A 25,405-nucleotide genomic window follows, 5' to 3' on the forward strand; every position below is an offset into this window, starting at 1 on the left:
ACCCAAGTGGTATACAAATACCTTCCTAAGTTCAGCAATTTGATTTTTAAGTAGTGGAAGCAAAAATACAGTGCTAGGAAAAAAAAGAAGTTATGTTTACAGACCTTAATGCAAGGCACAATTTTCCACAAAAAATTAGTCTGAGATGCACTGCATTTAACTGTAAATTTCCTTTTTTCTCTCTCATCGAACAAAAATTGGTAAATTTGATTTCTTCTTAAAAGAGGGAAGTTCAGGTTCCAAGCTACCCCCAGGGACAGCAGGTCAGTGCCACTGCACTTTGTGCATCCTCAGATGACAGAAGGAATACAGCCTTCTCCTATTTATCACAACCTTTTCTTTTGCCACTTCTGCATTTTCATGACTGCATAGTGTCTTTTCTTAAAAGGAAAACCAACCACCAAAAGAGACTAACTATGAACAGCAGAACGCTCCCGGTCATTTTTTGTAGATAAGGTCAGCCAGAAAATGCCTGGAGGCTGCATGTTGGCCCAAAGAAACCAGAGTTTTTAACTCTAGGCTACCAAGCTCTGCACTTCATGCACACATACACAAAAAACCCTACAAAGTAAGAAAATTTTGAACCTGTATGTTCACTGTCACGCACAAGTGTGTATCACCATATGAAGTACACCTTAAAATAGGTAGGGACAAAGGGAGAGGATCTCCTCCCCAAAACACAGCTCCAAAGCAGCATGACTAACTACCAAGCCCATGATGTGGTTTGAAGAATGGCTGAAGGACCAAAATAGTTAGCTATGCTACACACTGACAAATATGTTCAGTACATTGCCACAGGGATTAGAATTTTGTCTGGCTGTATTAAGTATCTTATTTAATATAAAGACAGGAATAAACCTTGCAATTACATTTTCTGGGAGAGTCTACAAAATAGAAAGCTACCAACAGAGACTATGAGACTATATATTAAGTCAGGAAAGAAAAAAAGTATCAGTTTCAACCATGAAAACACAAGCAGAAAAAAAAAAAGTCAACACATGTATCCAATAAAAGGTAGTAACCCAGAGAGCAGCAGAACTGAGAGAGTTGATACAAATGAGAATTGCAATGTAATATATTATGACTAAGCAAGACTACAGCACTTAGCTATCAAAAGAAATCTGAGCTACAAAGGAAAGGTAAAGAAGTTCTATCCAACTACAAAGGAATAAAAACTGTAGACACAGAAGGTGGTCAGCTTAAGGAAAGAATGTGAGAGAGAAAGCAAGGCATGAACAGTAGGGAGAAGAAAAGAGTACCGATGTTTGTAACAGGCTTCTGGCCTGGGTGATGCGAGATGACAAAACGTTCCTGGCCCAAACAACAGAACACCCATAGCACAACCACTCACCCAGAAAGGCTTCTATTAGATTGGCTTCTTGTTCCTTAACACACATACACACACATTAGGCAGCAACAGTCCACAAAGCACAGCAAACAGACCTATGAGAGAGCTCCTAAGAAGGGAAACTGTCCTGAACTAGATCCCTGCCAACAACAGCAAGTCATTATGATGCAAGAAAATACAAGTTTTAGTGGTAAATAATTATACAGATTTGGCACACAGGTGAACTGGGAACTACCACTTAAGGTGTTCATCATACCTAGAATTTAGAGTTCTAGAGTTTCATTTGAGGAACAAAAGCCATGTGGCATTAAAAGCAGAATAAGGTCTGGCTGAAGAAAGGATTAAGAGTGTGAAGGTGGAAGAAAAAGTTTAGAAACCACATTCTAAATTCTAATACAACTTAATACATTCTAATACAATCTTGTGATATGTACAAAATAACCTGGAAGTACAGAAGTCCAGTCCTTCTCAAAGGCAAGGATACAAGAACCAAGATGTGATCGATGCGGGTTCCACCCCACAAGTATGGAGACTACCAGATTTGTGTCTCAGTAAGGGTGGGGGAGGACATCCTAACAAGAATCAGAAAGCCAGTTACCACCTGCAGGGAAAGATAAGCACAGCATAAAAGCCAAAACAAGCTAATGCTTTGTGGCCATTACAAGGAGAGTCTGAGCCATTAATAAATGATGAAGGAGGAGGTATTAAAACCCAAGTAACTGGCCAGACTGACCACCTTTTAAAATCTAAAAAGGAAAATAAAGGAAAGTCTAAACAATTAGAATGCAATTATGAACTTATGAAACATTTATATATATATATACCCACACACAGATACTTAGCTGCAATAAATATGAGCAGTACCACAAAAACTCAAAATTTTAGACACCTCCATTGAGAAACACACAAAAAAACCCAGAGAAATCGGAATTATGACAGACAGCTCTTCTCAGCAAGCACTCCTTGCAATACCCACTACTGCAGTTCTGTGCTTTTATCTGTATTACCTCAGTAAAGTACCAATTGATAGCCGTTACAAATGGGCATTAATAATTACAAATAAATGCCTTAGGAAATGTAGACATACATATCAGAGCTGCTCCTTGGAATAAGTGATACTATGGAGTTGGAAGACAAATTGGCAAAGAAGCTTAATAGATATAAACACTAATTCCTTTATGGAATATCTATAGATGAAAAGCATATTTAGACTTCAACTTCACAGAAGAAAAACACAAGGAAATTATCATATAAGGAAGCAAATTCGAATTCTCAAAAAATAATAGATTTATTAAGATAAGAGAAACCAAGCCCCTGAGACTCCTCAAAGATTATTATCTTCTCTCAACCAAAATGAGAAATGGGGCTGATAGAATATGTGCAAAATCTGACGCAGCCCATCACTTTTATAGAGAATTGTAGTTCATAGCAAGCACAGAGTGGAAAAAATATTCTTGGATGTCAGTAAACCACTTGACTGTATCATATTATACAGTTTCAAAATTATTTAAGAAACCAGTTTTGATGTGGACAGAACATTGTACAAAAAAAAACAAACTTCAAAAGAGAATGAAAATCATATACCGAAACTTTGAAAGCATCTCTCAAGGATGCAAGGAATTTTCTAACACATTCTCCTAAAAATCTTAGTTAATCATGCAGAACAGGAGTAAAAAGTGTGTTCTTGAAATCTGTGGATGATACTAAATTTAGGAGCTGCAAGCCCCAGCGAGGACAGAAAAAGTTGAGAAGCAGGCAATTAAAAATAAGGTTCTCCTTGGGAAAGTGCAGCGAAGACATCGAACAGGAAAATAATCTGAAAGAAATATTCAGTGGGAGTGACAAACTGAGGAGCCAAGAAATTCTTACAAGGTTTGCAGTGTGATCTGGTAGCAAGAAAGATTAATGAAACCTTGACTGCACATGCAAAAAAAAAAAAAAAAAAAAACCAAAAAAAAAGCCACATCAAGCAAGAGGGATGCAGCAGCTAAATATGCCCACTCGGGTAGCAAGCAACATAACCAGACAAGTCTGCAGTAATAAAATGAATGCAAATACCACTGGGATAAGACAAGCCTTATTTAGACTACTATGTGGTAGTACAAGGACATGTTTAAAAAGGAAAACAGGGGTTAGTGTCTGAAAGCTTTCTTCTAACAGCCTTTCTAAAGCCCCAATATTACAAGCAGACTCACAAGAGAGACTTAAACGATCACTTAAGAAGAGTTCACTCCCACAAATGAGATTAGTAGCAGAAAGCCGAAGATGTGCTTAAGGGTCTCCCACAGAAAATACCATGAGCTTGTTCTGCAAACACCTCTGCACAGACCTGGCAACCTTAGAATATATAGGTAGTGCAAAGCAACTCAATACTGGGTCAGACAGTGAGTCCAGGTAGCTCACAAGTTGGCTGAAGGTCATTAATTTCTCAGCATATGATTAGATAAATATTTGTTTTCTTCTAAGCACAACTTTCATAACATAAGAATATCAAGGAAGAGGAAGGTAAACCTTTTGTTTGCAGAAGACATGAGCAGCAAACAGATACTGCTCATGTCTTCAGTGAGCAGTATTGTCTTCAGTGAACAGTACTGAAGGACTAAAATCTGACTTTTTTTCTTTTTATGCCAACTGCTTTATCTTAACACAGCATGTATTTCTAGCTTTCCTTAAAAAAAAAAAGCAAAGCAACAGAGTGTAGTGGTACTTGGGTACTCCAAGTCTCTCACCACTAGGACAGAGGCTGAAAAAACACCAGGCACAAAACTCTATTCCTTCTACAGTATCAAGGATCAGCCCTCTCCATGCAAAATCCACATATTTTCTTTGAATGTTTATATATATCAATAAACATGAATGCCAAACAACTGGTCAAAACAGAAGAATACCACCCTAGCATTCAGCACAGGCAGGTCACAAGACTTTGACTACCTAGTAATAAACTTTGTAGGGCAAGAGCTCTGGTTTCCTTTCACAGCTGCAGCACACGAACTTCAGTCACGTGTTTTAAAGAAAAAATGCAACGTAACTAAAAGCTGAGTTGAAGCATCTGCTTTGTTTTCCCATTCCTTTTCACAGTGCTTGACTAGCCCAGCCATGTACAGCCAGCCCGTCTCCCCACAGCACAGATCACTTCAGGAGCATGCATTATTCAGAAAACACTCCAAGTGCATTTAACACTGAGATTTCAGAACTCACAAACACTAGAACTTTTTAACAACTTTGCCAAGTGATGTTTATTGAACACGCCTGTTGCAACACAGAGGTTGTGCCATCGGTTTGGCACACAGTGCTGCAGTCCTGTGATCTTATAGCTGATGCTTTTCTCAAATACAAGATGGTTTTCAGGTTACTTCTGCACAGAGACGAGGAACGAACATAAGGGTGGCAACATTGCCAGATATATTCCAATTTCCACTGAGAATTTTTTGGACGCTAGTTCTAAATATATTATTTTGAACTGTGGATTAGACAAAGTATTTTAAAGAAATACGTATTCTCCCCAGCAATATACCCATTTAAAGACCAATTTGCTGCTCTGCAATCACAAAAATTACAATTTTTTTCATCAATTTTTTCAATAGCTGTAGGTAAGTTAAATCTGTACAACTCCATTTTGTCATTTGAGGACAAAAGACATTAATTATCTGACACATGGGCTTTCAAGATGGAAATAACAATGCATCAACCACCAGATTTCAAGTCCTGTATTTTCTTCTGTCCTTTCTATTCAATCACACTTGCTCTGACAGTTTCTGTCAGGGTAACTGCAACCTCAGTTCTGCCTGGCACACTGAGTTTTTGCCATCACATTTCCCAAGGTTAAACTTCAAAGTTTAGAAACAGTTTTCTCCTCTGAGATGACCTTCAGCAATTGCCCCAGTTCTGAGAAATGAATGAAGTGCTCCCAAAACAAAGTAAATTTTAGTAGAAATCTGTAGCTAAAAAGAACACATAGGTATCTGACCTGCTTTAGGGACAGAGACTGCTAAAAATACTCCTGTCTGGGCAAGACTTTTGGGCAGACTTTTGGGATCATGGTAATTGGGTAATTCCTTCTGGATTAACTATATACAAGATTTCTGCTTACCATTTAACATATTTTGGTTCAATGGTATGAAACCATCAAATAAGGTAACACAGGATGTAGGATTGGTTTTAAGGGATCTGACCTATGTCCACAGAAGTCAGTGGTAATCTCTGCACCAACTCAGCAGAAATCACAGCAGATACCAATATTAATCTAGTAAATAAATATTAAAATCCATTACAGTTCTACATACAGATAAAAAGCCAATCAAATAGTTGACACAATCTGTCAGTTTCCCACGGGAAGGTTATGTCCTCCAACTCATTTTTACTTACATAGCAGTCTACGAAGTGCACTTTGCTGATCTCACAGAGGTGCACAAGACGTCCAGCCTTAAAGCATGCTACAAGCAAGGCAGGATCTACCTTGAAGCTCACCCAGCCACCACCAACTTGTTACTGAGGCACTACTCAGCTTGGGGGAAGATGCAGGAACCTCCAACAGAGGTTCAGTTCCCTTTAAACTTCATCCTAGTGTTTTAACAGGGATTGCTCAAACAAAAAGTCAAGTATAGCCTTTAAATGTTATCACAAGTCCCAGTACGTACCTCTATAAATATATAACCTTCTGAATTTCAAAAAAATGACTTCTCATACAAGTGCCTGCTACAGTCTTCCTGAACACATCACAAGAAGGATTTTCAGCTCGCCCATCCTGAATTGACCCATCTCAAAATGTTTCAGATTTCCTTTTTATCTGACAACTCAAGAACAGTCTGCTGACCTAGATTCTCTAAATAATTTATTACATTCTAGACTTTTTATGCCCCTTCTGATTTGTCTTTTTTTGATCCAAGAGTTCAATTTCTCTTTATGTGAAATCTTTCTGGGCACAGATGATCACTGTCCACCTTTCCAACAACTCTCTTAATTCCTATTGCAAAGTTCCTACATAAAATTCAAATAGTGCTTTATTATTTACTTAGAGAATTTTAATGGAGTTTGAGATCTGAAGAACTTCTGTTTCAACTAAAGCATTTTGGCAAATTTGGAGGTATATCAAATAACATTTTTATTACTTTAAAAATTAGTAACATTGATTGAACTACACCGAGTCAGTCTTCTGTATTGATAAGATCAAAAACATATTGAGAGCAGTTTCATAGAAATTAAAATGCTTCACATGGCTTAAGACATTACTTATACTGTTGTCTGTAATACATTTACAAGCATTTCAAGCACTATAAATATTTTGCACTATAAATATTATGAAAAACTCAGATGCTGTTTTCCAAGCTAAAATAAAGAAATATACAACTGGGTAATGTTTCACTTTCCACAGCATTCTGCAGCAAATCACTGGCAGCTACAAACAGGACTGAGCAATACAGGTGGAAAGTGGCAGCCATGGAATCCCATGTCAAGCACTACAGCTGCAACTCCCTGGAGGAGGGAAAAGAGCAAACCTGGTGAAGAACCAGTGAATGAGAATGGAACTGTCAACCCAAGGTACCAGAGCTCTGTGCACCAGGACAGCCAGCCTTGAGGTTCACCCACAGGGTTTGGCTGCCTGGCCAAGCAAAGCCCTCCTGGGACCCCAGACAGCTTCTGCTCTGAATCACAAGGTGCACAAATGAAAACAGATTGATCACCCTGTTCCAGCAAAAGTCAGGCCTGGATTCAAGGGAGGAGAGGCTTGGGACACTGATCTGTAAAAAGACTGCCTCTCCTGTAGGTGCAGACCTCCCTCAGGCTCACAGCTAAGGAGCTGCCTGAGCCCAAAATCTCCAAGGGGTGACCCACAGCACAACGCTTCAGAGACACAGCACGAGGAAAGTCACACCCCACCAGCATGAACAGGAAAGTGCCTTTAACCAAATCCAGTGGGAACTGAGGACAATGGAGAGAGTACAGGCCCATGTAAGATTCCTGGCAGGCTGATAACCACCGCCAGGCAAACTGTCACCAAGCTCAAGGAAATGGCAGTTTCTTCCTTGCACCAGGAAAAACGGGACTGAAGACCGTTAAACATGTTTGGACAACATCCAAAAAACACAGTGATCCTAAAAGAACAAAGATCTCATCAGATCTCTGTTCAAATCTGCCCTCAATAAAATGCTGTTAAAGGCTTGCATTTAATTATTATTTCTGGCAGTGCACCAAGGAGTAAAATAAAGAGGTCTATCAGGCAATGTGGAAGAAGTTACTGTATTGCAAATCACTCAACACACACCAGTTCCCCAAATGATGAAACAATCCAGTAGAAATCTCAGGCTAAAATCAAGTTGAGGACCCAAAACTGGTGACTAAGCACACCATGACTCCGGGCCATATCCCCAGCAAAAAAAGCGGTTGTGGTAGAAATTCAGGGAGCATTTTTCCCTCAAATAAATGGTTGTCAGAGTCACAGTACAACCCACTCCCTTCACTAAACAGTGTAAATTCTGAAAGCTTTTGTGACTATGATCAAAATAATTCAAAAAATACGTGCATCGAGATGTTTTTATTTTCCACCACTCTAAACACCTTTCCATTTATGTAGCCTGTTTTACCTACCTTAATATCCACAATTCTAACACATACACTCCAAAAGCTAAACAAAATGGGCTACTTTTCTATAGATATTATCTACAACCACTCCTGCCTATATTCATATTGATGCTTTCACAATCCATCGTTTCTCCCATAATAGAGCATTTTCCTCCATGAACTACGCACTAATGGAATTAAGCTTTAAACAGGAAATTAGATTAAGATTTCAAGCAACATTTCAGCAAAGATTTTAAAAGCCAGGCCACCAGAAGAAAGCTGAGGAAAATAAGTGAATTATTTAATAGCATCACCCCAGAAGGAGTTTTACTGCATAACTGTACTGAATTGAGATGCTATAAATGATCTTCAGCTAGTTAGACACACTGAATTAGCACTGCTTTAAAAATGATTTGTAGAGCTTTCTAAAAAATACAAAATCTAAGTTTGTGAGAATCTAAAACACTGCAGAAGTGTTGAAAAGTAGGCCACAGATATGCCTATTTACACAGCCTTGCAAAAGCAGGGAGATTTTCTAGTCCTGTATAAAGTGCTGCTGACCTGCCTGTACCAAAATGATAATGGAAAAAAAAGTCTACGTGACATTTTGCTGGCCTGTCCACAAAAGATAAATTATTTTGACATGTACCACTAGATAGAAGCAGTAGAGCAAATCTCTTTTGGAATAAGTAATGTAGAACAATCTATGTAGAAAGATGAAGATATTTGTAGAATAGTGGGAAGTTATTAATATTGTAATATAATTTTAAAAAGTAAATACATTTTTTCCATCAATCTCAACTGTTAGTTCTCTTAGAAGAATTCAAACACAAATCTTTATCCTACATCATTACTGCTCATAGGTGCCTGTGACATTCAGAAGGTAACTCCCTTCAGCAAATCTCTTTCATTTTGGATAGCAACTTTTTTTTGCTACTTATCCAATGAAATAAAAGGTGCTGAAGATCACAGCCTTTTGGGGGGGTTCTGATGTCAAAAGGATGAGGCATAAGGCATGATCCATCTGTTTTTAAAACAAGTGGGCACATTCGCAAACACTGCTCTTTTGCACACATTAATAATTTGTTAAGACCTTGATCTGCATTTTTTACACAAAAGCACTCCTTCCAACAGGACAGAAAATAATCCACTTTCACAGAAGCAGAAAAATTAGCTCTTACTATTCCCTCGGCAAGCAACATCTCTACGCTGTCACTTGCAGACACTAAGGAAAAAGCTCTGCTCCAGATCTAATTCCCACCACCTTCCCTTTTTCAAGCTGCTTCCATCAGCAGCAGTCTGGTTCTGCAAGGGACCGTTACCAACTCTGCAGAAAGGACTGCTCACGCCTGTTTGGGCACTGCTGCCATCATCCATACTGATACCGAGCCCTACTCAAGCACCATTTGTCATCTACTTAAGCTTGCTGAAAACTTGAAGGGCTGCAACAGAATTTGATAGTTTGTGTTACTGGGCTGTAGCCTTCCACAAGTTAGCTTAAAAATCACCAAAGTCAGCATAATCATGGGAAGACTGTGCATCCGGGAGATGGGTGGGCTGTGCCACATCCAAATTATCTCATGGCTTACTAATGGTAAAAAGGAACATATCTTGCTGCCTTCTCTGGGGCTGTATAGTCCCACCCCCTTCAGCATTTACTGCACCTCTGAACTGCTTTAATCCACTAACCAGCAGAAAGCTATTAAGCTCTTCCCCTTCCCCCAAAGTTAATTTTTTGCTGCTTCAGTGAAACGGCATCGACACTAAAATAGCATAAAGTAAGCCACAGCAACTGGGAGCACGAATGGGAAAGTAGCAAATTCCCCTTCTTGCGTTCAGCTTTTGCCAGCTGCAGCTTAACTCTTTATTGCTATTGCCCGAGAAAATAAGTTCCACAGTAAAGGCTTTACTGCAGATGGTTTGCCCTGTGTTAAGCAAACTGAGGACACAAAGTTCATAGAGTTCATGAACAAAGCACAGGACACAAACATGAAGACGTGCTGAGTCACACCACAAGCCCTGTTAGCCCAGTACCCTGTCTCCAACACAGCCTCTAAGCACAGCACTGGAGAAGAGCAAGAACAGGATGAGCACATCTGCACTTCCCCCCAAACACATCTGTGGCCTTCAATCCTTTCACTGGAACAGATTTTCTTAGACTTGCATTTATCTACCAGGTAGCCCCCAGAAGAGCTTTTCCAGGAGTTCTCCAGGCTTACTGCCTGAAGAATGTGCAGAATGTTCTAGGTGCATGAAGAATGACTTCCTCCTGCCAGGATGAACTTGACTCCTTCAAAGTTTGTCTGACTTTTTCTTGGCTCTTACACACTGAATGAAGCAGATAAAATAGCCAAACTCTCTTCAAGCCAGTCACAATTTCATGGACATCTGTGACATCATTCTGCAACCATACCTTCCCAGTCACATGGAACTCCTGTCACATGGAAGTCATTCCAGGTCTCTAACAACTCATGTCGCTTTTCCCTGCAGTTCCTCTAGCTGCCCTATATCTTGATATGAAAGGGAGATGAAATATGATCTAATGCATGGACAAACCATGGACTTAGACAAGGCATAATAATGTTCTGTATCTTATTCTTTTTTTTTTTCATAGCATTTCATAGGACTTGATATGCTCTCTTTAGTCACTCCTAAGCACAGAGCTGATAACTTGACAGAAGTACCATGGGTCTCAAGACCCCATGAGCAGTGACAGTTAACCTGGAGTCCACAACTTTGTACAAGAAGTTCAGACAGTTTCCTGCTACCAGTGCAAATCATTTCACATTTATCTATAGCAAATTACTTTTAAGAAATATCAGGAACCTAGAAAATAAATGTCAAATTCTTTGAGTTAAAATCTCCAAGTTACATGAATCGCTGAAAACAAGACAGCAATAATAAGAAACCTACTTGGGACAGTAAGCTGCTGAAGCACTCAACTGCAGTAAGCAGGCAGGACAGAGAAATCCTACAAATGGGACTGCACATGTAACAAGGAGTTCCTTTAGGCTTTGATCTGCTAGTTATTTGAAACCACACAATGGCTGAATGAAAAAGGTACAAGATCCCAAAGGAATCAGATTCCCTGCTTCTCTGCAGCAAGCTTCTAAAGTTCCCCTTTTATAACCACCTTCACCAAAATAAATAAATCACTTCTGAGTTAAAAAAAAAAATCTAAACCAAGGCATTTCCACACAATTCCTTTCATGTCTTTCCACTGCCTGATCTAGAGTCACATGCTCAGTCCTGACCTTTCCAGATTCTCCTCTGCCTCACCACACTTATTCAGACTATCAAATTCATTTAGTGAAACCATCCTATCCTTTCACACTTGACTCTTTTCAGAGACAAGCAGTTCATTTTCATGCAGACCCACTTTTAACTTCAAAAGGTTGCTTTGTATCTCAGCTTCTGATGTCCCTTGTTTAAAACACTTTCAAATAAGGAACTGAAAAGCGTTGTAGCTGGGAACTCTCAGCTGCGTCTCCATCCCTCCTCAAAAAAGAAAAAAAAAATCCACTATTAAACAAAGTGAGAGGCCATGCATCCACCCAGGATTTCTGTAACTTGTCAGTAGCTCTCACAGTTCACCCATGCACATTCAAGGTCACGGCCAGAGCTCAGAAAACTGAGCCCTGTGGTGGGCCTGGATCAGTCTCCTGGAGTTACCTTCACAGTGACACTTGCTTTACCCTCAGGCCTCCTGTGAAGTCATTCATTTCCACTTATCCGTAGCTGGTTAGAACGAGCCAATCCTTTTGAGTAGTGTCAGAAGGCAGTGACAACCTGACAGACACCTGGTGTCATCCCCTCTGACCAAGGCAAGAGCACAAACCCGTAGCACACCATTAGCGGAGAAAGCCACTCTGCAAACACATTTGTTACTCATGGCAATGCACACAAAAAACTGCACTGCACAACTGAGCTGTGCGAGTTATTTCACACCATGCCAAACAATTCTGCTTTCCTTTCCGATGGCTCAGACAACTGCGTTGCCCCAGGCGGGCGCTGCCCCCCTCTAAAAGCAGCACCCAACAGCCTCCACAGAGCTGACAGCAAACCATGAACGCTTTGGTCCATAAAGAGCATTTTTTACCCGTTCTGAGATGCTTCGGCAATCATGCGGAAGCAATTTAATTAACAAGATTATATGCAAACTCATAAAGCAATTAGGTGAAAAGACGGGGCAGAAACTTTGCCAAACTTACATCTTTTAAGCACACCTAGAAACTCCATTTGTGTCACAGCAAACTACCATTAAAACTAATGCCGTGGCTCTATTAATCAAAGCATTTTTCACTTTGAGACCAAAAATACAGGAGAATACTTGTTCATAGCTCATTTCAGAACCATTTTCCATTTAAAATATTTATAACTCAGTAATTTCAGGTGAGAAAACCATACTAAAAGAGTGGTACATTACACTACATTTTTCATTAATTTCCCTGCGAAACATTTGAGTCTCCAAAAATCTGACTTTTAAGTTAATTATGCACAATTTGGACACTCCAAAGTCAGGAATTTAGAGCTGAATCCCATCTAGTCACTCACAAAACCTTTATAATGAAAACACACTATAATCATACTCTTTTCTTGCTAGAACAGACAAAAAGGCATTATCGTAATTTTTAAAACCACATTTGAATTCCAACAGGGTTTGTTTGGGTTTTTTTGTACTAGATTTTTCTCCCATAAAATTTACTAGACATATTTCTATCGGAACACCTTCAGCAATGCATCCAGAAATGCACTGAGTTAAAATGCAGCAGCTGTTTCCTACTTACTTTCCTCAGATTTTAAGTACAGGAATTTTACTCAGCTCTAATACAGAGAATTACCACAGATCTTTAGAAAAGGAGGAAGACTAAATATCAGCATAAATATCTGCTCCCATCCCCTTGAATCTAAATGGAAACACAACGATTAAAAGAGTCACTGATTTTAAATAAATTTTACTTTCTTACATTAGCCACTGCATCAAAACCATAGCAGTTAAAAAGTCAAACAATTTTCTAGCTGGCTGCTACAGACATTGAAAAACAAGACCAGTTCAAGATAATAACACATCCTTTGTATTAAAATACCGGTCAAGCTGCTGACAAGGAGACAAATGAGTTTTTAAGCCATTAGTATACACTCAAATAAAATTAAAAACAGTTCCATGGAAAGAAATTTGGATAACCATGATATGCCTCTTCCAGCACAATACTCCCCTTTGACTTTTTGAGAAGTTATTAAAACTGGACTATCTCATCTTGCTGGAAATTCATTTATCCATTATTACAATATACAGTTAATGCAGGAGATTAGATTAGGTTTTGACAAGTCTTTTACACTTCTCAGGGCAGCACTGCTATTTCTGCCTAGGTTGGTAACTTTATCTACCAGCTAACCTTTATGGTGTTGACAATGTGCAATTAACAATTTTTTCCCTTGCCCCCGATTCCCATCCCACTGCAGATGATGCTGTTGACACACATCCCAGCTCCTCCTGGCAGCCTGGTCCAGCAACAGCCCCAAAAGCACGCGCCGTGCCCCCATACATGGCTCCCTTTCAAGATCTCACCAGACTTGGCAACAGCAGCAAAACAGAGCAGCCTCGAAATGGAGGAGGCCATCACCTAATGAAACATGACTAACAGGACTGCTGACTGTCCAAATATTTAACTGCTCTCCAATGCTGTGGGTCAGATGGGTTAATCAAATAAACTTGCATATCCGGAGGGATTGCCCATTATTTGTGTTTTCTTTAAGTCCTTACCTGACTTTAGACTCTGAAAAACTACCAAGCTGTGAGTTACTGTGAATATCTGCAAATAAAACCTAACAATGAGACACCAGAGCTCTCCATCACGAGCTGGAAATGTGGAAAAGTTCTTTAAAAAAAAAAAAGGCAGTTTTGCTGAATAATATGACAACTCTCTTCAGCACACAAAAGCAGCACATGCTGATGGGAACTGACAATACCTACACTAGGTACCTGGAAATATAACCCAAGTCATAGCACACAGCTGCACTGCAAACTCTAACACGTCTCTCCCAAACTTAACCATTAAAACTCATCAGAACAAAGAGGGAAAAAAAAAAAAAAAAAGTGCCGAAATGGATGGACAAAGTAAGTGCAACGTATTTTCAGTGTATGACATTGGAAATGAAAATAAACCTAGGATTAAAATATAGCTTAGTGTCACTGATTTCTAATAGCATTTGTCTCCATTCAACAAGAATTTATGCACCATTTCAACCTGATAAGAATTTAATTTTCAGTAATAAAGCTTTACAAATTGAATTCAAAGGAAAAAAAAAAAAAAAAAAAAACATTTCCAGAGCTCCACAACTACAGACTTCAACTAAAGGAAGAGGGAAAGCTGTCACTATAAAAGCAGAGCTGACATGCGACCTCTGGATACAGTGGCACTAGCAAGGAGCTATAATAAAAATCAATATTAATTCCACACACTTCTGTTTTGAAAATAAAGCAATGAAATTCCCTCACACCCACCTGCCAAAGGGATACAACTCAGACCAACTTTGTCAAAGAGGATGTTTAAAGTCTTTCTACGGGCATGTAATGGATTCCAAGACTGAACGTGCACTGAATGTTCAGTGAACCAAATAATTTTTAATAGATTCCTCAGGGGAGGTTTTTTTATATTTTTAAATCACTCTAAGACCTTGGAATGACAACCTGATTCAGAGGCAAAGAAAGGCTGTTCATGGGGTGGGGTATTGTGTTTCTTATGGGTTTTTCCTGAAAGAGTAGCAGTCATGTCTGTTATGTGTACTTAATATGTACTTAATATGTACTTTAGAAATGTCTTCATTTATACAAACCTTAAACTTTCAAAACTTCTTTTGAAAGCATATACTGAGGAATTTTAAAATTCCCCCCTGCAGAAATACTACACAGCAAGTATAGAAAGTTGATCTAACAGAAAGGTGGGAGGAACTGAAAGCTGGAACAAGGCAGCTCGCCTCCTTCAGCCACAGTTGCAAAGAGGCAGTCATAGACAGCATTAACAAAACCATCAGGCCCATATATAAAAAACCCAAATGTAGCACAAATTAGATCAGTTTTCACATTTCAGATTAATGACCCTCCCCAGGCCCCTCAAACTAATGCCCTCCTCAACAGCAAGGCCCCTATGACAGGACGGCAGATTCAGCACAAGAAGCAACCATCCCTTGAAAGAGGGAATTTTTCCAGCTGTATGAATAAGTACGCAAGAAAACGAGACAAGGAGCCTCAAGCGCTGCCGTTGTTAGTGTGATTTCAGCAGGATTAGGCAGAGCACGATGGAGGAAAAGCCTCAGACAATGAGTCCTTTCATACACCAGAAACAAAAACTACCGTTAATCACACCCACAATTCAGTTTCTTCCACTAATTCCTAATCAGACATCAACAAATAAAGCAAAACACTTATTCTTGTTTGAATTCTGTGAAATAAAAACAAATGAAAGGAAGTGATCAGCCCATGCTGTAAAAAATGTCGTTGCCTCTCCACCTCCTGATGGACGGGGAGCTGAGACAGGCATGAATGGTTGGGAAAGGAGCTTTTCCATAAAGCCCGCCCATAGAGAAGTCCAGAGTGGAAGAGTGCTGCATTAACAAGCAGGAGAAACTTCAAAAACCAAGAGACAAACTCAGTCAAAACCCTCCTCCGTATAAAAAAAGACCCTGCACCAGAGTCATTAGAAAAAAACATCTGGTGCACCACTTTGATTTTCTACATTAGTCATTGGACAGAAACAAAGCATCTTTTTTTTTTTCCAAAAGCAACAAATAATTGCAAATCCACTTCTACACATAACCTATCATTTATCACCTCATCAGCGACTGCTTGAGCCTGACAGAATTAAACACTCAAGTCAGGCGTTCTGTTAAAAGCAATAATTACATCGTTACTACAATATACAATAAAAATATAAACAAATCTGCCTGGCAATATTTTTATATGCTCACTGAAATATCACTAGACTCTAAACAGACAACATCATAATAACTAAAAAAAAACCAAACAACCGACAAAAACACCACCACAAAAAAAAATCCACTTCCACCAAAGTATAGCTAATTCCAATTTAAAACTTTACCTACAGGCAAAAATACATAAATTATTAGCATTATAGTGTTCATTTTAATTACACTGTACAACAAAAATACAAGAACCTGATAACTTCCTTCAGATACTGAGAAAGCCAATATTCCAGAGCTTATATTCCTCTTATAACCTACACAATTATGTCAGCCCATCCTATCACTCAAATGCCAAAGCCAGAATGTCTACATTTCTTGTTGCATCTAAAACCTACACAAAAATATCAGCTCAAAGAAAAACATGGGGGAAGATAAAAAAAAAAAGGCAAAACAGGAGGTCAGGAGATCCCTCACCTGCTCCTTGTGAATGACAACATTCAAGAGCATCAAAAATTCACTGGTCTTCAAAGCTCAACTCTTCAAAGTTTAATAGGGGAAAAAAATTACATCTCTTTAATTCAAGCTTACATTTACAAATGCTTTCCAGCAATGTAACTGCTGTGTAATGTGTTCTTTAACACTGCAACTCACAGTGCCTGCTCTGAACACTCAACGATCTAAGCAAACAAAACACAATTCATGATTTCTAGTGTGCTGAAGATGTTTTTCGTCACTGTAAGCAAGTTGCTGATCCCAGCAACTCTGTGCAACTCATTTTAAAACAAACGTCTGCCCATCTACCTTGATGGTTTTGGCCAATGAAGAAGCCTTTGATCACTCTGCAGCAAAATACTGCTGTGTCCTAAAGGACGCCCAGCTTCCTGACAGCAGGATGGGGGATCACTAGAAGAGCATGACAGCTGGCTGCCATGCAATACTTCAGAACTCTTCCTTTTTATAATTAATTATGCTCCTTATTTCTTCCACAGGCATAAGAAAGAGACTGGCACAGAGGTAAGTTGTAGCAGCACACTTTGGTATTATCTTGTCTATGAAGAAGCTGCTTCAGGTAAGAGCCATGGCAGGAGCCAAGCACAGTTACCGGCAGCATCAGCCTGCTCCCAGAGAGCTGCTGGGGTTCTACTGTGGAGGTTCACATGCTGCACCTTCTGTGGATTTCTCCTGGGCACAGGTGAGAGGTGTCCCTGGCCACCACAGCCTTGGCCAAACACCCGGCCAGCCAGGGGACAGCAAAGAAGGCAAAGCAAAGCGAGATGGAAACACCTCCGTGCTAAGGACAGCACTGGCGTGGGGGCAACGGGAGTCCACACTCGCTTCAGTCTCATCCAAAATCCAGCTGCGAGTAACAGAGACTTATACTTTGCACCCGCCCAAAAACAGCTACTGAAATCATGGCCATGCTACAGGCTTCTGCAAGCTCTCCCTGTCTTGGCCTGGCTGACTGAAGTAGGATCCAGCACTTACTGATCTGTGTTAAAATGAGCCCTCTGTAATGGGACAGACCCCAGGAAATTAGGCTAATTGACAGCCAATTTTAAAATGCCTTTTTTTTTCCAAGCCAAAAGAGTACATTACTCAAATGAGTGCATTACCATAACCAAAAGCATAAAGTTTAGTTTTACAGGATCCAAAGACATAGTAGAATCCATAAAAAAAAACAAACCAACAAGATTTGCTAGCCAGATTCCCATCTCACCAAGTATACTAAAGGAGAAAAACTTTCCTGCAAAAGTTTATAATCCTACCTCTGTGTCAAGAGGCAGAATTGAAGCAGTAACACCATAAAATCTGCTGAAATACTTGTGTCCCCAAGTGTAACTCTTCAAATCTTCATTTTATTAATGGGAAGCTACTCACAAACAAGGCTATAGCAAGGAGACATTCAATATCTAAAATTAATATTCAAAAATACATGCTTCATCCTGAGGTTAAGTTTACAAGTACTTTTTTTTACCACTTAACACAGGCGTTAGCATACACAGACTGTAAAGAAATTTTGGTGGTGCCAAAGTAGTCTCAACAAAACCACTGAGGATATATATTACAAAATTATTTCCACGCCTTCTCGTTCATAGGTTTAAGAGGCCAATTTTCTTTGTTTATGGTAATTATGTTTCATATTTCACTGAACTTTGACATGATAAATGTATTATTGGATTTTGTGTGCATCTTCTAGTCAATTTGTGTAATCTTGCAAATTTTGTAGTACAAGTAGTTAAAATACAATGGACAGTACATTCATAAATTACAGATTTTTCCTTAAGGTAACAGAATTATTATTGATTCTGCAACAACTAAACCTTTGATCAAATTTGGTGAAACAAATGTTACTTAAGATATAAACAAACAACTCCTTTGCATTTGAAGAAAACAGTAGTTTGTAAAAAGGAAACAACTCCATCTAAAAACAAGGTCACTTTTTTCTCCTTTGCCCCCATCTCACATCTTTGGAGCATGTAACACCTCAACACATTCTTAACTCACTGTGTCCAAAAGGCTCCTTTGCCATTTCTATGTTTATTCTTCAAGACAAAAGATCAGAAGCACAGTGTTTGCCAGGTAAAATATGTATCTTTTTAAATATGCAGCCTAAAATCTGAACACTGGACTAGCCCTTTTCATACTTCTCAGATCTAATTTATCTTTCCCATTAACCATCCTATCAAAATACATCTAGGGAGAAGAAAATCTAGCACACTGATATAATGATCAGAAACTCCTCCAGAAAAACAGATGCAGATCATCCCACTTCTTTACCTACTCAGAAAACTCTCTAGAAAAATTATTACTTTTAAGAACACTAAGATCTAATTTTGTGAGGAAATCTAACAAAAGAATCAAGTACCATCCCATGAATAACTTCCTGCTCCTACAGAGAGAAAAGATATTGCAAAGCTCAAGTGCCCGGCTGCCTTCAGCAGCAAGGATGACACATGAGAGAAGAATCCATACACAGGAAGGATAGAAAAGCAACTGGATATCATAAAATAGAACAGATATGGATATCATAAAATAGAACAGATGTTATTCTTTGTATACACACATGCAATTCAGTGTTAAACACAGCACTTGCAGGAGGAAGAAAAAAAAAAAAAGGAAGAGAGGCCTATGAAGCCAATAGTAGATAATTCCTCACCATGGTCAAGCACATGCATGCTTTGTTTGGTTTCGAGTGATGACCAGATTTCCAGCACTGCTTTTGAAAGAACAATGCCACATGCCCGGCCTTTATGTTTTTCCTCCATTCAATTTCATGTGACAACTCCAAACTATAAACTTCTTGTGCCAACCCAAATAATTCCTCTTTCTCAGTAATGCTGGAAGAAAGTACTTACCCACTTGCCAGCTGCAGCTGAAATTTTGTGCCAAGAAATAAATGTGTTTTGGACAGGTTGTAAACTGGAAGCTTCAAAGCCTGCTAAAGGACAAGAATAAGAATGGGACCATCCTATTCGTTCTGAGATTAATGGTATTGCTCTATTTCAGCTACACAGAGGATTGCATTTGATTAAAGCATCCAAACAGAGCTTCCTCTGAGTATAGTGCCCAGATATTAGTAGATACTTTTGTCAATTTTCATCTCAACCAGGCTTTTTATAAACATTGCTTCCATCCTTTGCTCCAAAAACCCTAACTTATCTCTGTATTTCCAATCTTTAGAATCAAGTTCTCAGATAATAGAGTCCTTGAAGTAGCAAGACCTGTTTCACCCTTTTTTTCTGCTAAGGCACAGGTGTATAAACATTGTGTGCACATTGACATCAAATAGCAAGTGCTCCAGCTTCCCCTACTTGGCCTCCTTCCACAGTCCCAGGAGACTTCGACCTTCCTACAGACAGCAAACACTTGCAGGCACTGGTCACTAAGCTCTCATGATCAACATAAGGCAAAGAAGACCAAGGCATCTTTCCCACTGCCCAGAAAGATGATGATTAACAGAGAGCAGAAGCGACAGGCTTTGTGGCAGAATGGCTAAATTAGAAATTACAAGAAGAGATTGTGAATAGCTTAAAGTCTTCTACCTAGGGCCAAGTCAATACTGGGTTTCTCTTCCTCCTAGTGTTGAGTGGTTACTGGGTTTCTTAGTTTTGCAGGCTGGGATTCCCCCCACATTTCATCAGATGCCCCAGCAGCCACAGGTGATACACATGCATCCACATGCAACACACAGTGTAGCAGCACACAGCTCTGATGCCCACACTTCTCTCTTCCTTGTCCTTCTCCCATCTCACACAGGCTTCCCAAGCAAGAATGTTACTGCCTGTTAACATGTTCTGGCTTTTTAGGGGGCTCTCCAAAGCTCTGTGAAGTTTCTCATAATGACAGTGTCAAAAGCATGAATAAAACCTGTGTTGTTGCAGTGGAAAAGTGGCCTTTTCCTCTTTAACCTACAGTCATAGGCCACTTTCCCATGCTGACCATTATAACATTTTCATTTTGGCAGTGACCTGAATTTTATGTTGGCAAAAATGCTGCCAAACTGCCAGTTAAAAATTCAACTAATATGAATATGTAAAGATGAACATGTATAGTGCTAAAAGCCAAGTACTCCCTCCCATAGAAAACAAAAATAGAAACAACATTAGTAAACACACATAAATGATGATGAGGTACATTAAAAGAAATATATGTCTCAAAATAAGCATCAGTTCCACAAACTTCATTTTAATGTAAGAGTAGTTACATCTATCACCTTCACAAATAGAGCCAAGCAGTGCTTGTTCCCCTTAGTCATTAAAGCTCTACAACTGGTACCTCCTGTATGCCCACATGCACCATTTCATTAAGCTCACTTGACATTAGATGAAGAAAGAGTACAAGAAAATTGCATATTCCCTGCCTAAAGTAAACTTGTCATTTAAACCTTGTGTATAGATAGAATTTGATATAGCACTGGCGCAGTGAGTCATTCGTCAGTTTTAGAGTTTGTACGACAGTATTCTTACATACGTTTTGCAATACTTTCCAGTTCGCACCACTCCATGTAATTACAAGTTTTTACTGGAAAGGAAGTATATATTTTGGGTTTGAACACTGCACTAAGAGGTGTAGAAACAATGAACACTGCACTAAGAGGTGTAGAAACAATGCTTACTTTTATGATCAGATTTTAAGCAGAACTAAATCCACAGAAGGAATTCCCCCCCTCTCACATACTGTATGAAAGATGAAAGCCAAAGCATTGCTTTTATAGGAGGGCAAGCAATGATGGAGAGCATCACAAATATTTCTCAATGATTTACTCCAAACATAAACATAAGCAAGCCTCCTGTCAGTTTCCTTCAAAAGCTGTTTCTTAGCTATGGAAGTTAAAACTGCATTCATTCAGAACACTATATAAAACAGCCAATAGCAACAACAAGTGCTTTACTTGAAAATAATAGATGATTTCACATCCTTCTGTACCAGGGCAAGATATCACATTAAAAATTTTCCCTACTGTCTTACCTTCACCTTTTAAGTTGCAAAACAGACATGAGTAATTTAACTCTCAACCGTGGTTTCTAAGAAGCACTAAGAAACCACTGAAACAGAAAGATTTGTCCTGATTAATACCACTAACAAGATCAGCTCAGACTATCATGTGGTGGCATCCAGCTCACTCCAACACTTCACAGGAAAGTTTTCAATTCTTCAACAGGCACAAGTCCCTGTTTTAAATTGCACACAGACACAACACAGGTTTACTGTTCAGGTAAACTTCTTCAGTCTCTTAAAGCTGGTTATTATTAGTATTCCTTTCCACTATCTAAATTCACATCAAATGGATCTACTGAATTGTACATCTCCTGCTATCTGATAAAAAGCTGGAGAGAAAAAACACCCTTTGGCCAATTAGAGTCACCTGGTTAAGATTCAACAACAGGCAGCAACAACTCAGGGTTTTTTTTCCTCCCAACTGCATATACTATGACCTACAAGAAACATTTTCTGCTTAAAAGTAATGCTTAAATGGAGATCTATGGCTGAACATTATCACAAGGATTGCACTTACTTGACAGTCTGCTATTAGCCAACTCCATTATCGCTATTTGCAGTTTTTAAATGTACAGATTCAGAAGTAACTGTACAAAGCCTCCATTACAAGTGGATTTATGGAAAGCCACAGCAATAATCATCTTCATTAGGCATATCTTCCCACAGCCCTGCATTATGTGGACACAAAGAGGAAAACATTTCTTCCCCGTTACTCACAAGCTTAGATCTTTCTCTTTATAGTCACAAGCTTTGACTGTCTTCTCTGCTTTTGCCAATGACAATTATCTCACATACTCAAAAGCAGAACTTAGTTTAAAAAAATAAAATTAAAAATACCTGCATACCTCTCAACTCACAAACAATATACAACGTAGGACAGCTTCTACTTTCATTTTCCAGAAACTGACACTTTAAGGGGCAACATGAATGAGAATAAAATGTTGTCTGTGGCTTCTACTATTTTGCTAATGGCCCCAACCAGTATGCAGCCAAGACATATCCATGAACACCCATGTGCAAAGAAAAGGGCTGATGGGAATACTTGTAACTAAACTGAATATAAAAATCTCTTGATCTGAACTTATGCGTTAATTTTTGGCCATAAGCTGTTTTAACCCCTTCACATACATGGTCATGTTGCATCCTATTTCAAAAGCTACTCATAGGCTAAGAAACTTGCACATTAAGATGGTTGGTTAATGGCAGAAACTGAGAACTTAAATAATTCAACACTGTCACCCACCACACATTCAGATCACAAACTTGCTGCTTGCCACACAGATTTTACTCTTTGCTTTCGAAGTTCAGATTGCTGATCATGCGCTTCACAGTACAGCTATCTATTACTCCTACGTCCTCAGTCTCACAGCAAACCACCACACAAGAAATAATAAAATCAGGATTAAAGTACACTTGTTCCTTCCATAAAACCAACCTTGTGAGCCACGCATTTCCGGCATTATCATAATGAATGCAATGGACTTTATTTAAAAATCCGTTTTCAAAGCCTAACTGGCAGTCTTAGAACAATCACCCAGCAACCAGACATGTTGATAAGTCATTTGCAGCACAGGACCTTAGTAATCTTAAATTAAATTTGTCATTTCCCTAGCATTTACCTTGAAAAATGAACAAAGGTGGTTACAGAAGCAGCATAAGGAAACTCTATTTGCTTACTGTCCCTGCACAAGTTAGCTGCCTTCAGAGATCTCTAAACCAACAAATATTCAACTGAAGGTTTGATTATCCAGTTATCGTCAGCCCAAATCACTTTTTACAGCTCAGTTCTGAACTTGACAAGAGAATATTGTATTTGATACTGACAATACGGCTTCATTTGGTTACATATGAAATAAACACGAAACTCCAAAACGCTTCAGAACAGCTGCCCCAGTCAGTCTCCTGGAAACAGACCACATCTTTCCCACACAAGAGGTTCGCGGGAACAGACCTTTAACAGCGCGGAAATACTTTCTTTCATTGAATTTAATTTACGCCAGCTATTTGAACTGCTTGAAGTTGGTTCTTAACAGTTTCTGGGCGCAGAAACCACCGCGAAGGCAAACGCACCCGCCCACTGCCTTCGCCTCCCGCTCGCCCCGGGCTGCCTGCGCCCACCCCGCGCCGCTCCACGCGAGCCCGCCCGCCCCCCCGGGCGTCCCACGGGGGAGCACTGCCCACCCCACCGGCACCCCCGACCAGGCAGCGGCACAACAGGTTGCGGAGGCGGCTGCGGGGCAGGAGCTGGCCCCGCGGAGCCTGCAGCCGCACTCCCCAGGGAGAGCGAACGGGGGGAGACCGTGATGAACACCCCCACCCCGCTCTGGGGAGCTGGCACCCCGGGAGCAGCGGCGGTGCTCCTGCCCGCTCCCGCCGGGGGCCCTTTGTTCTCGCCACCCAAGACGCCGCCGCTCGGCAGCCCCGCGCTCTCCCAGGCGGCGGCTCACCCCACCGGGGGGGAAAGGCGCGGTCTGCCGCCCCCCGCTGCAGCGCCCTCCCTCGCTCCCTCCTCCCACCGCAGAAACGGCCGGCGCCAGCCGCGGGAAACGCTTCGGGCCACTGCCGACCGCCCCACGCCTCGCACACGGCAGAGGCACCCCACCCGGGACGCCCCGCCGCGGCCGGCGCTACGCCCCGCGGGGCGCGACCCCTCTCCCCCGAGCCCACCGCCAGAAGTCCGCCCGCCGGGGCTGCCCCGAGCACCGCAGCCCGCCCGGGAAGGTCACGCCGCGGCGGCAATCCCCGCACCCCCGGCACCGCGGCGCCGGCAGGTGCCTGGCTGCCCCCCGCCGACCCGGGGAGGCTCCGAGGGGCGCAGCCGGTGGCCGCTAGAAAACCGCGTGGCGGCCCCAGCGGACGGCAGGGGGGCTCCGGTACCGCACGGCGGCCCCCGCGGGGCAAGCGGGGCGGCGGCGGGGCCGAAGCGGGCGGCGGGGCCATCGCTCGGGGGCCACGATCCGCGGGGCTCAACAGGCGGCGGAGTTTGGCGGCTCCCAGGGAGACGATCCCGCCGTGTCGGGAGCCGAACACGGGGCTGAGGAGGGAGAGGCGTCGTAGCCGAACCACTTACCGGGGCTCCGGGGCTCCGCCGTCCGCATGCTGCCTCCGGGCGCCGCGCGAGAAGCCGCTCCGCACCCCGCCGGCAGCTCCGCTCCGCTCGCTCCCTCAGCCGCCGCCGCGCGGGACCGCGCTCCGCGCGCGCCACCGCCAGCCCGCCCACGCCGGGGCCGCGCGCCGCGCCCGCCCCGCCGCCAGCCCAGCCCAGCCCAGCCCTGCCCGCCCCGCCGCCGCCACCTGCCGCCCGCGGGCTCACCTGAGCCGCGCTGCGCCGGGCCCCCGCTGCCGCGCTGGGCCCCGCGGCGAGGCGAGGCGCTGCTGCCGGCCGAGTCCTGCTCCGCTCTACCGCGGCCTGCGCTGCGCTGCCGCCTGCCTTGCCCGCCGAGTCGGCCCGCAGCCGGCGGGCAGGGCCCGCCCCGGCCAGGTGTGGGCGGGGAGGGCGGGGGGCGGCCCGGTGGGGCGGGCGAGGGCGCGGCCGCGGCCCGGGGCGGGCGCTCTGGAGGCGCCGCCGGAAGGAGCCGGACTGGCAGCTGGGGGGCCCTCGCCGCTCTCCTCGGCCGGCTGCCGGGAGAAGGGACTACAGCCCCGCCGTGCCTCGGAGCGGGCCCTTTGCCCACGCCCGGTCCCTCCGCTCTTAACCCCGGGTTGCAGAGCGGGTCAGACCCGAGATGGCGAGGGTGGCCCCGGAGGTGCGAGGAGCGAGGGACGGGTTGCAGAACGGAGCCCTCCTCGCTCCCCGCGGGTCTCCTCGGCGGCAGCGGCTGAGCGCCGCGCTGGGACCTGTTGCGGGCTGTGATGGTTTGGCCGCGGCGTGGCTGTTCGCGGTGTTTCAGCCCGTGCGCTCGCCCAGCGCGCTGCTGCTCCTTTACTCCGTCCAGCGCTTCCTGCTCCCCGTCCAGAGCCCTGAACTGAGAAATGAAGAAACTGAGACGTATTTTCTGCGGGCTTTTGAGACGGCGGAAGGGTTAACTCAGGCAGGCCCTTGCGCCGGGTGTGTTGCTGCTCTTTGGCTCCTTGCCC

At 42.2% G+C, this 25,405-nt stretch overlaps 1 protein-coding gene across 6 annotated transcripts in view; it reads right to left on the minus strand.

The window, feature by feature from the left end:
- The window catches only part of PTPRF (protein tyrosine phosphatase receptor type F), a 376,315-nt gene extending 351,587 nt beyond the window's left edge, over positions 1 to 24,728 (minus strand). For all 6 annotated transcript variants that reach the window (XM_053950041.1, XM_053950040.1, XM_053950039.1 and 3 more), the window contains exon 1: positions 24,642 to 24,728. The gene's annotated coding sequence lies outside the window, so the exon portion shown is untranslated. The remainder of the gene's footprint in view (positions 1 to 24,641) is intronic.
- Between the last annotated feature and the right edge of the window lie 677 nt (positions 24,729 to 25,405).

Source organism: Vidua chalybeata, chromosome 9, assembly GCF_026979565.1.
Source record: "Vidua chalybeata isolate OUT-0048 chromosome 9, bVidCha1 merged haplotype, whole genome shotgun sequence".
NCBI classification, from domain to species: domain Eukaryota; kingdom Metazoa; phylum Chordata; class Aves; order Passeriformes; family Viduidae; genus Vidua; species Vidua chalybeata.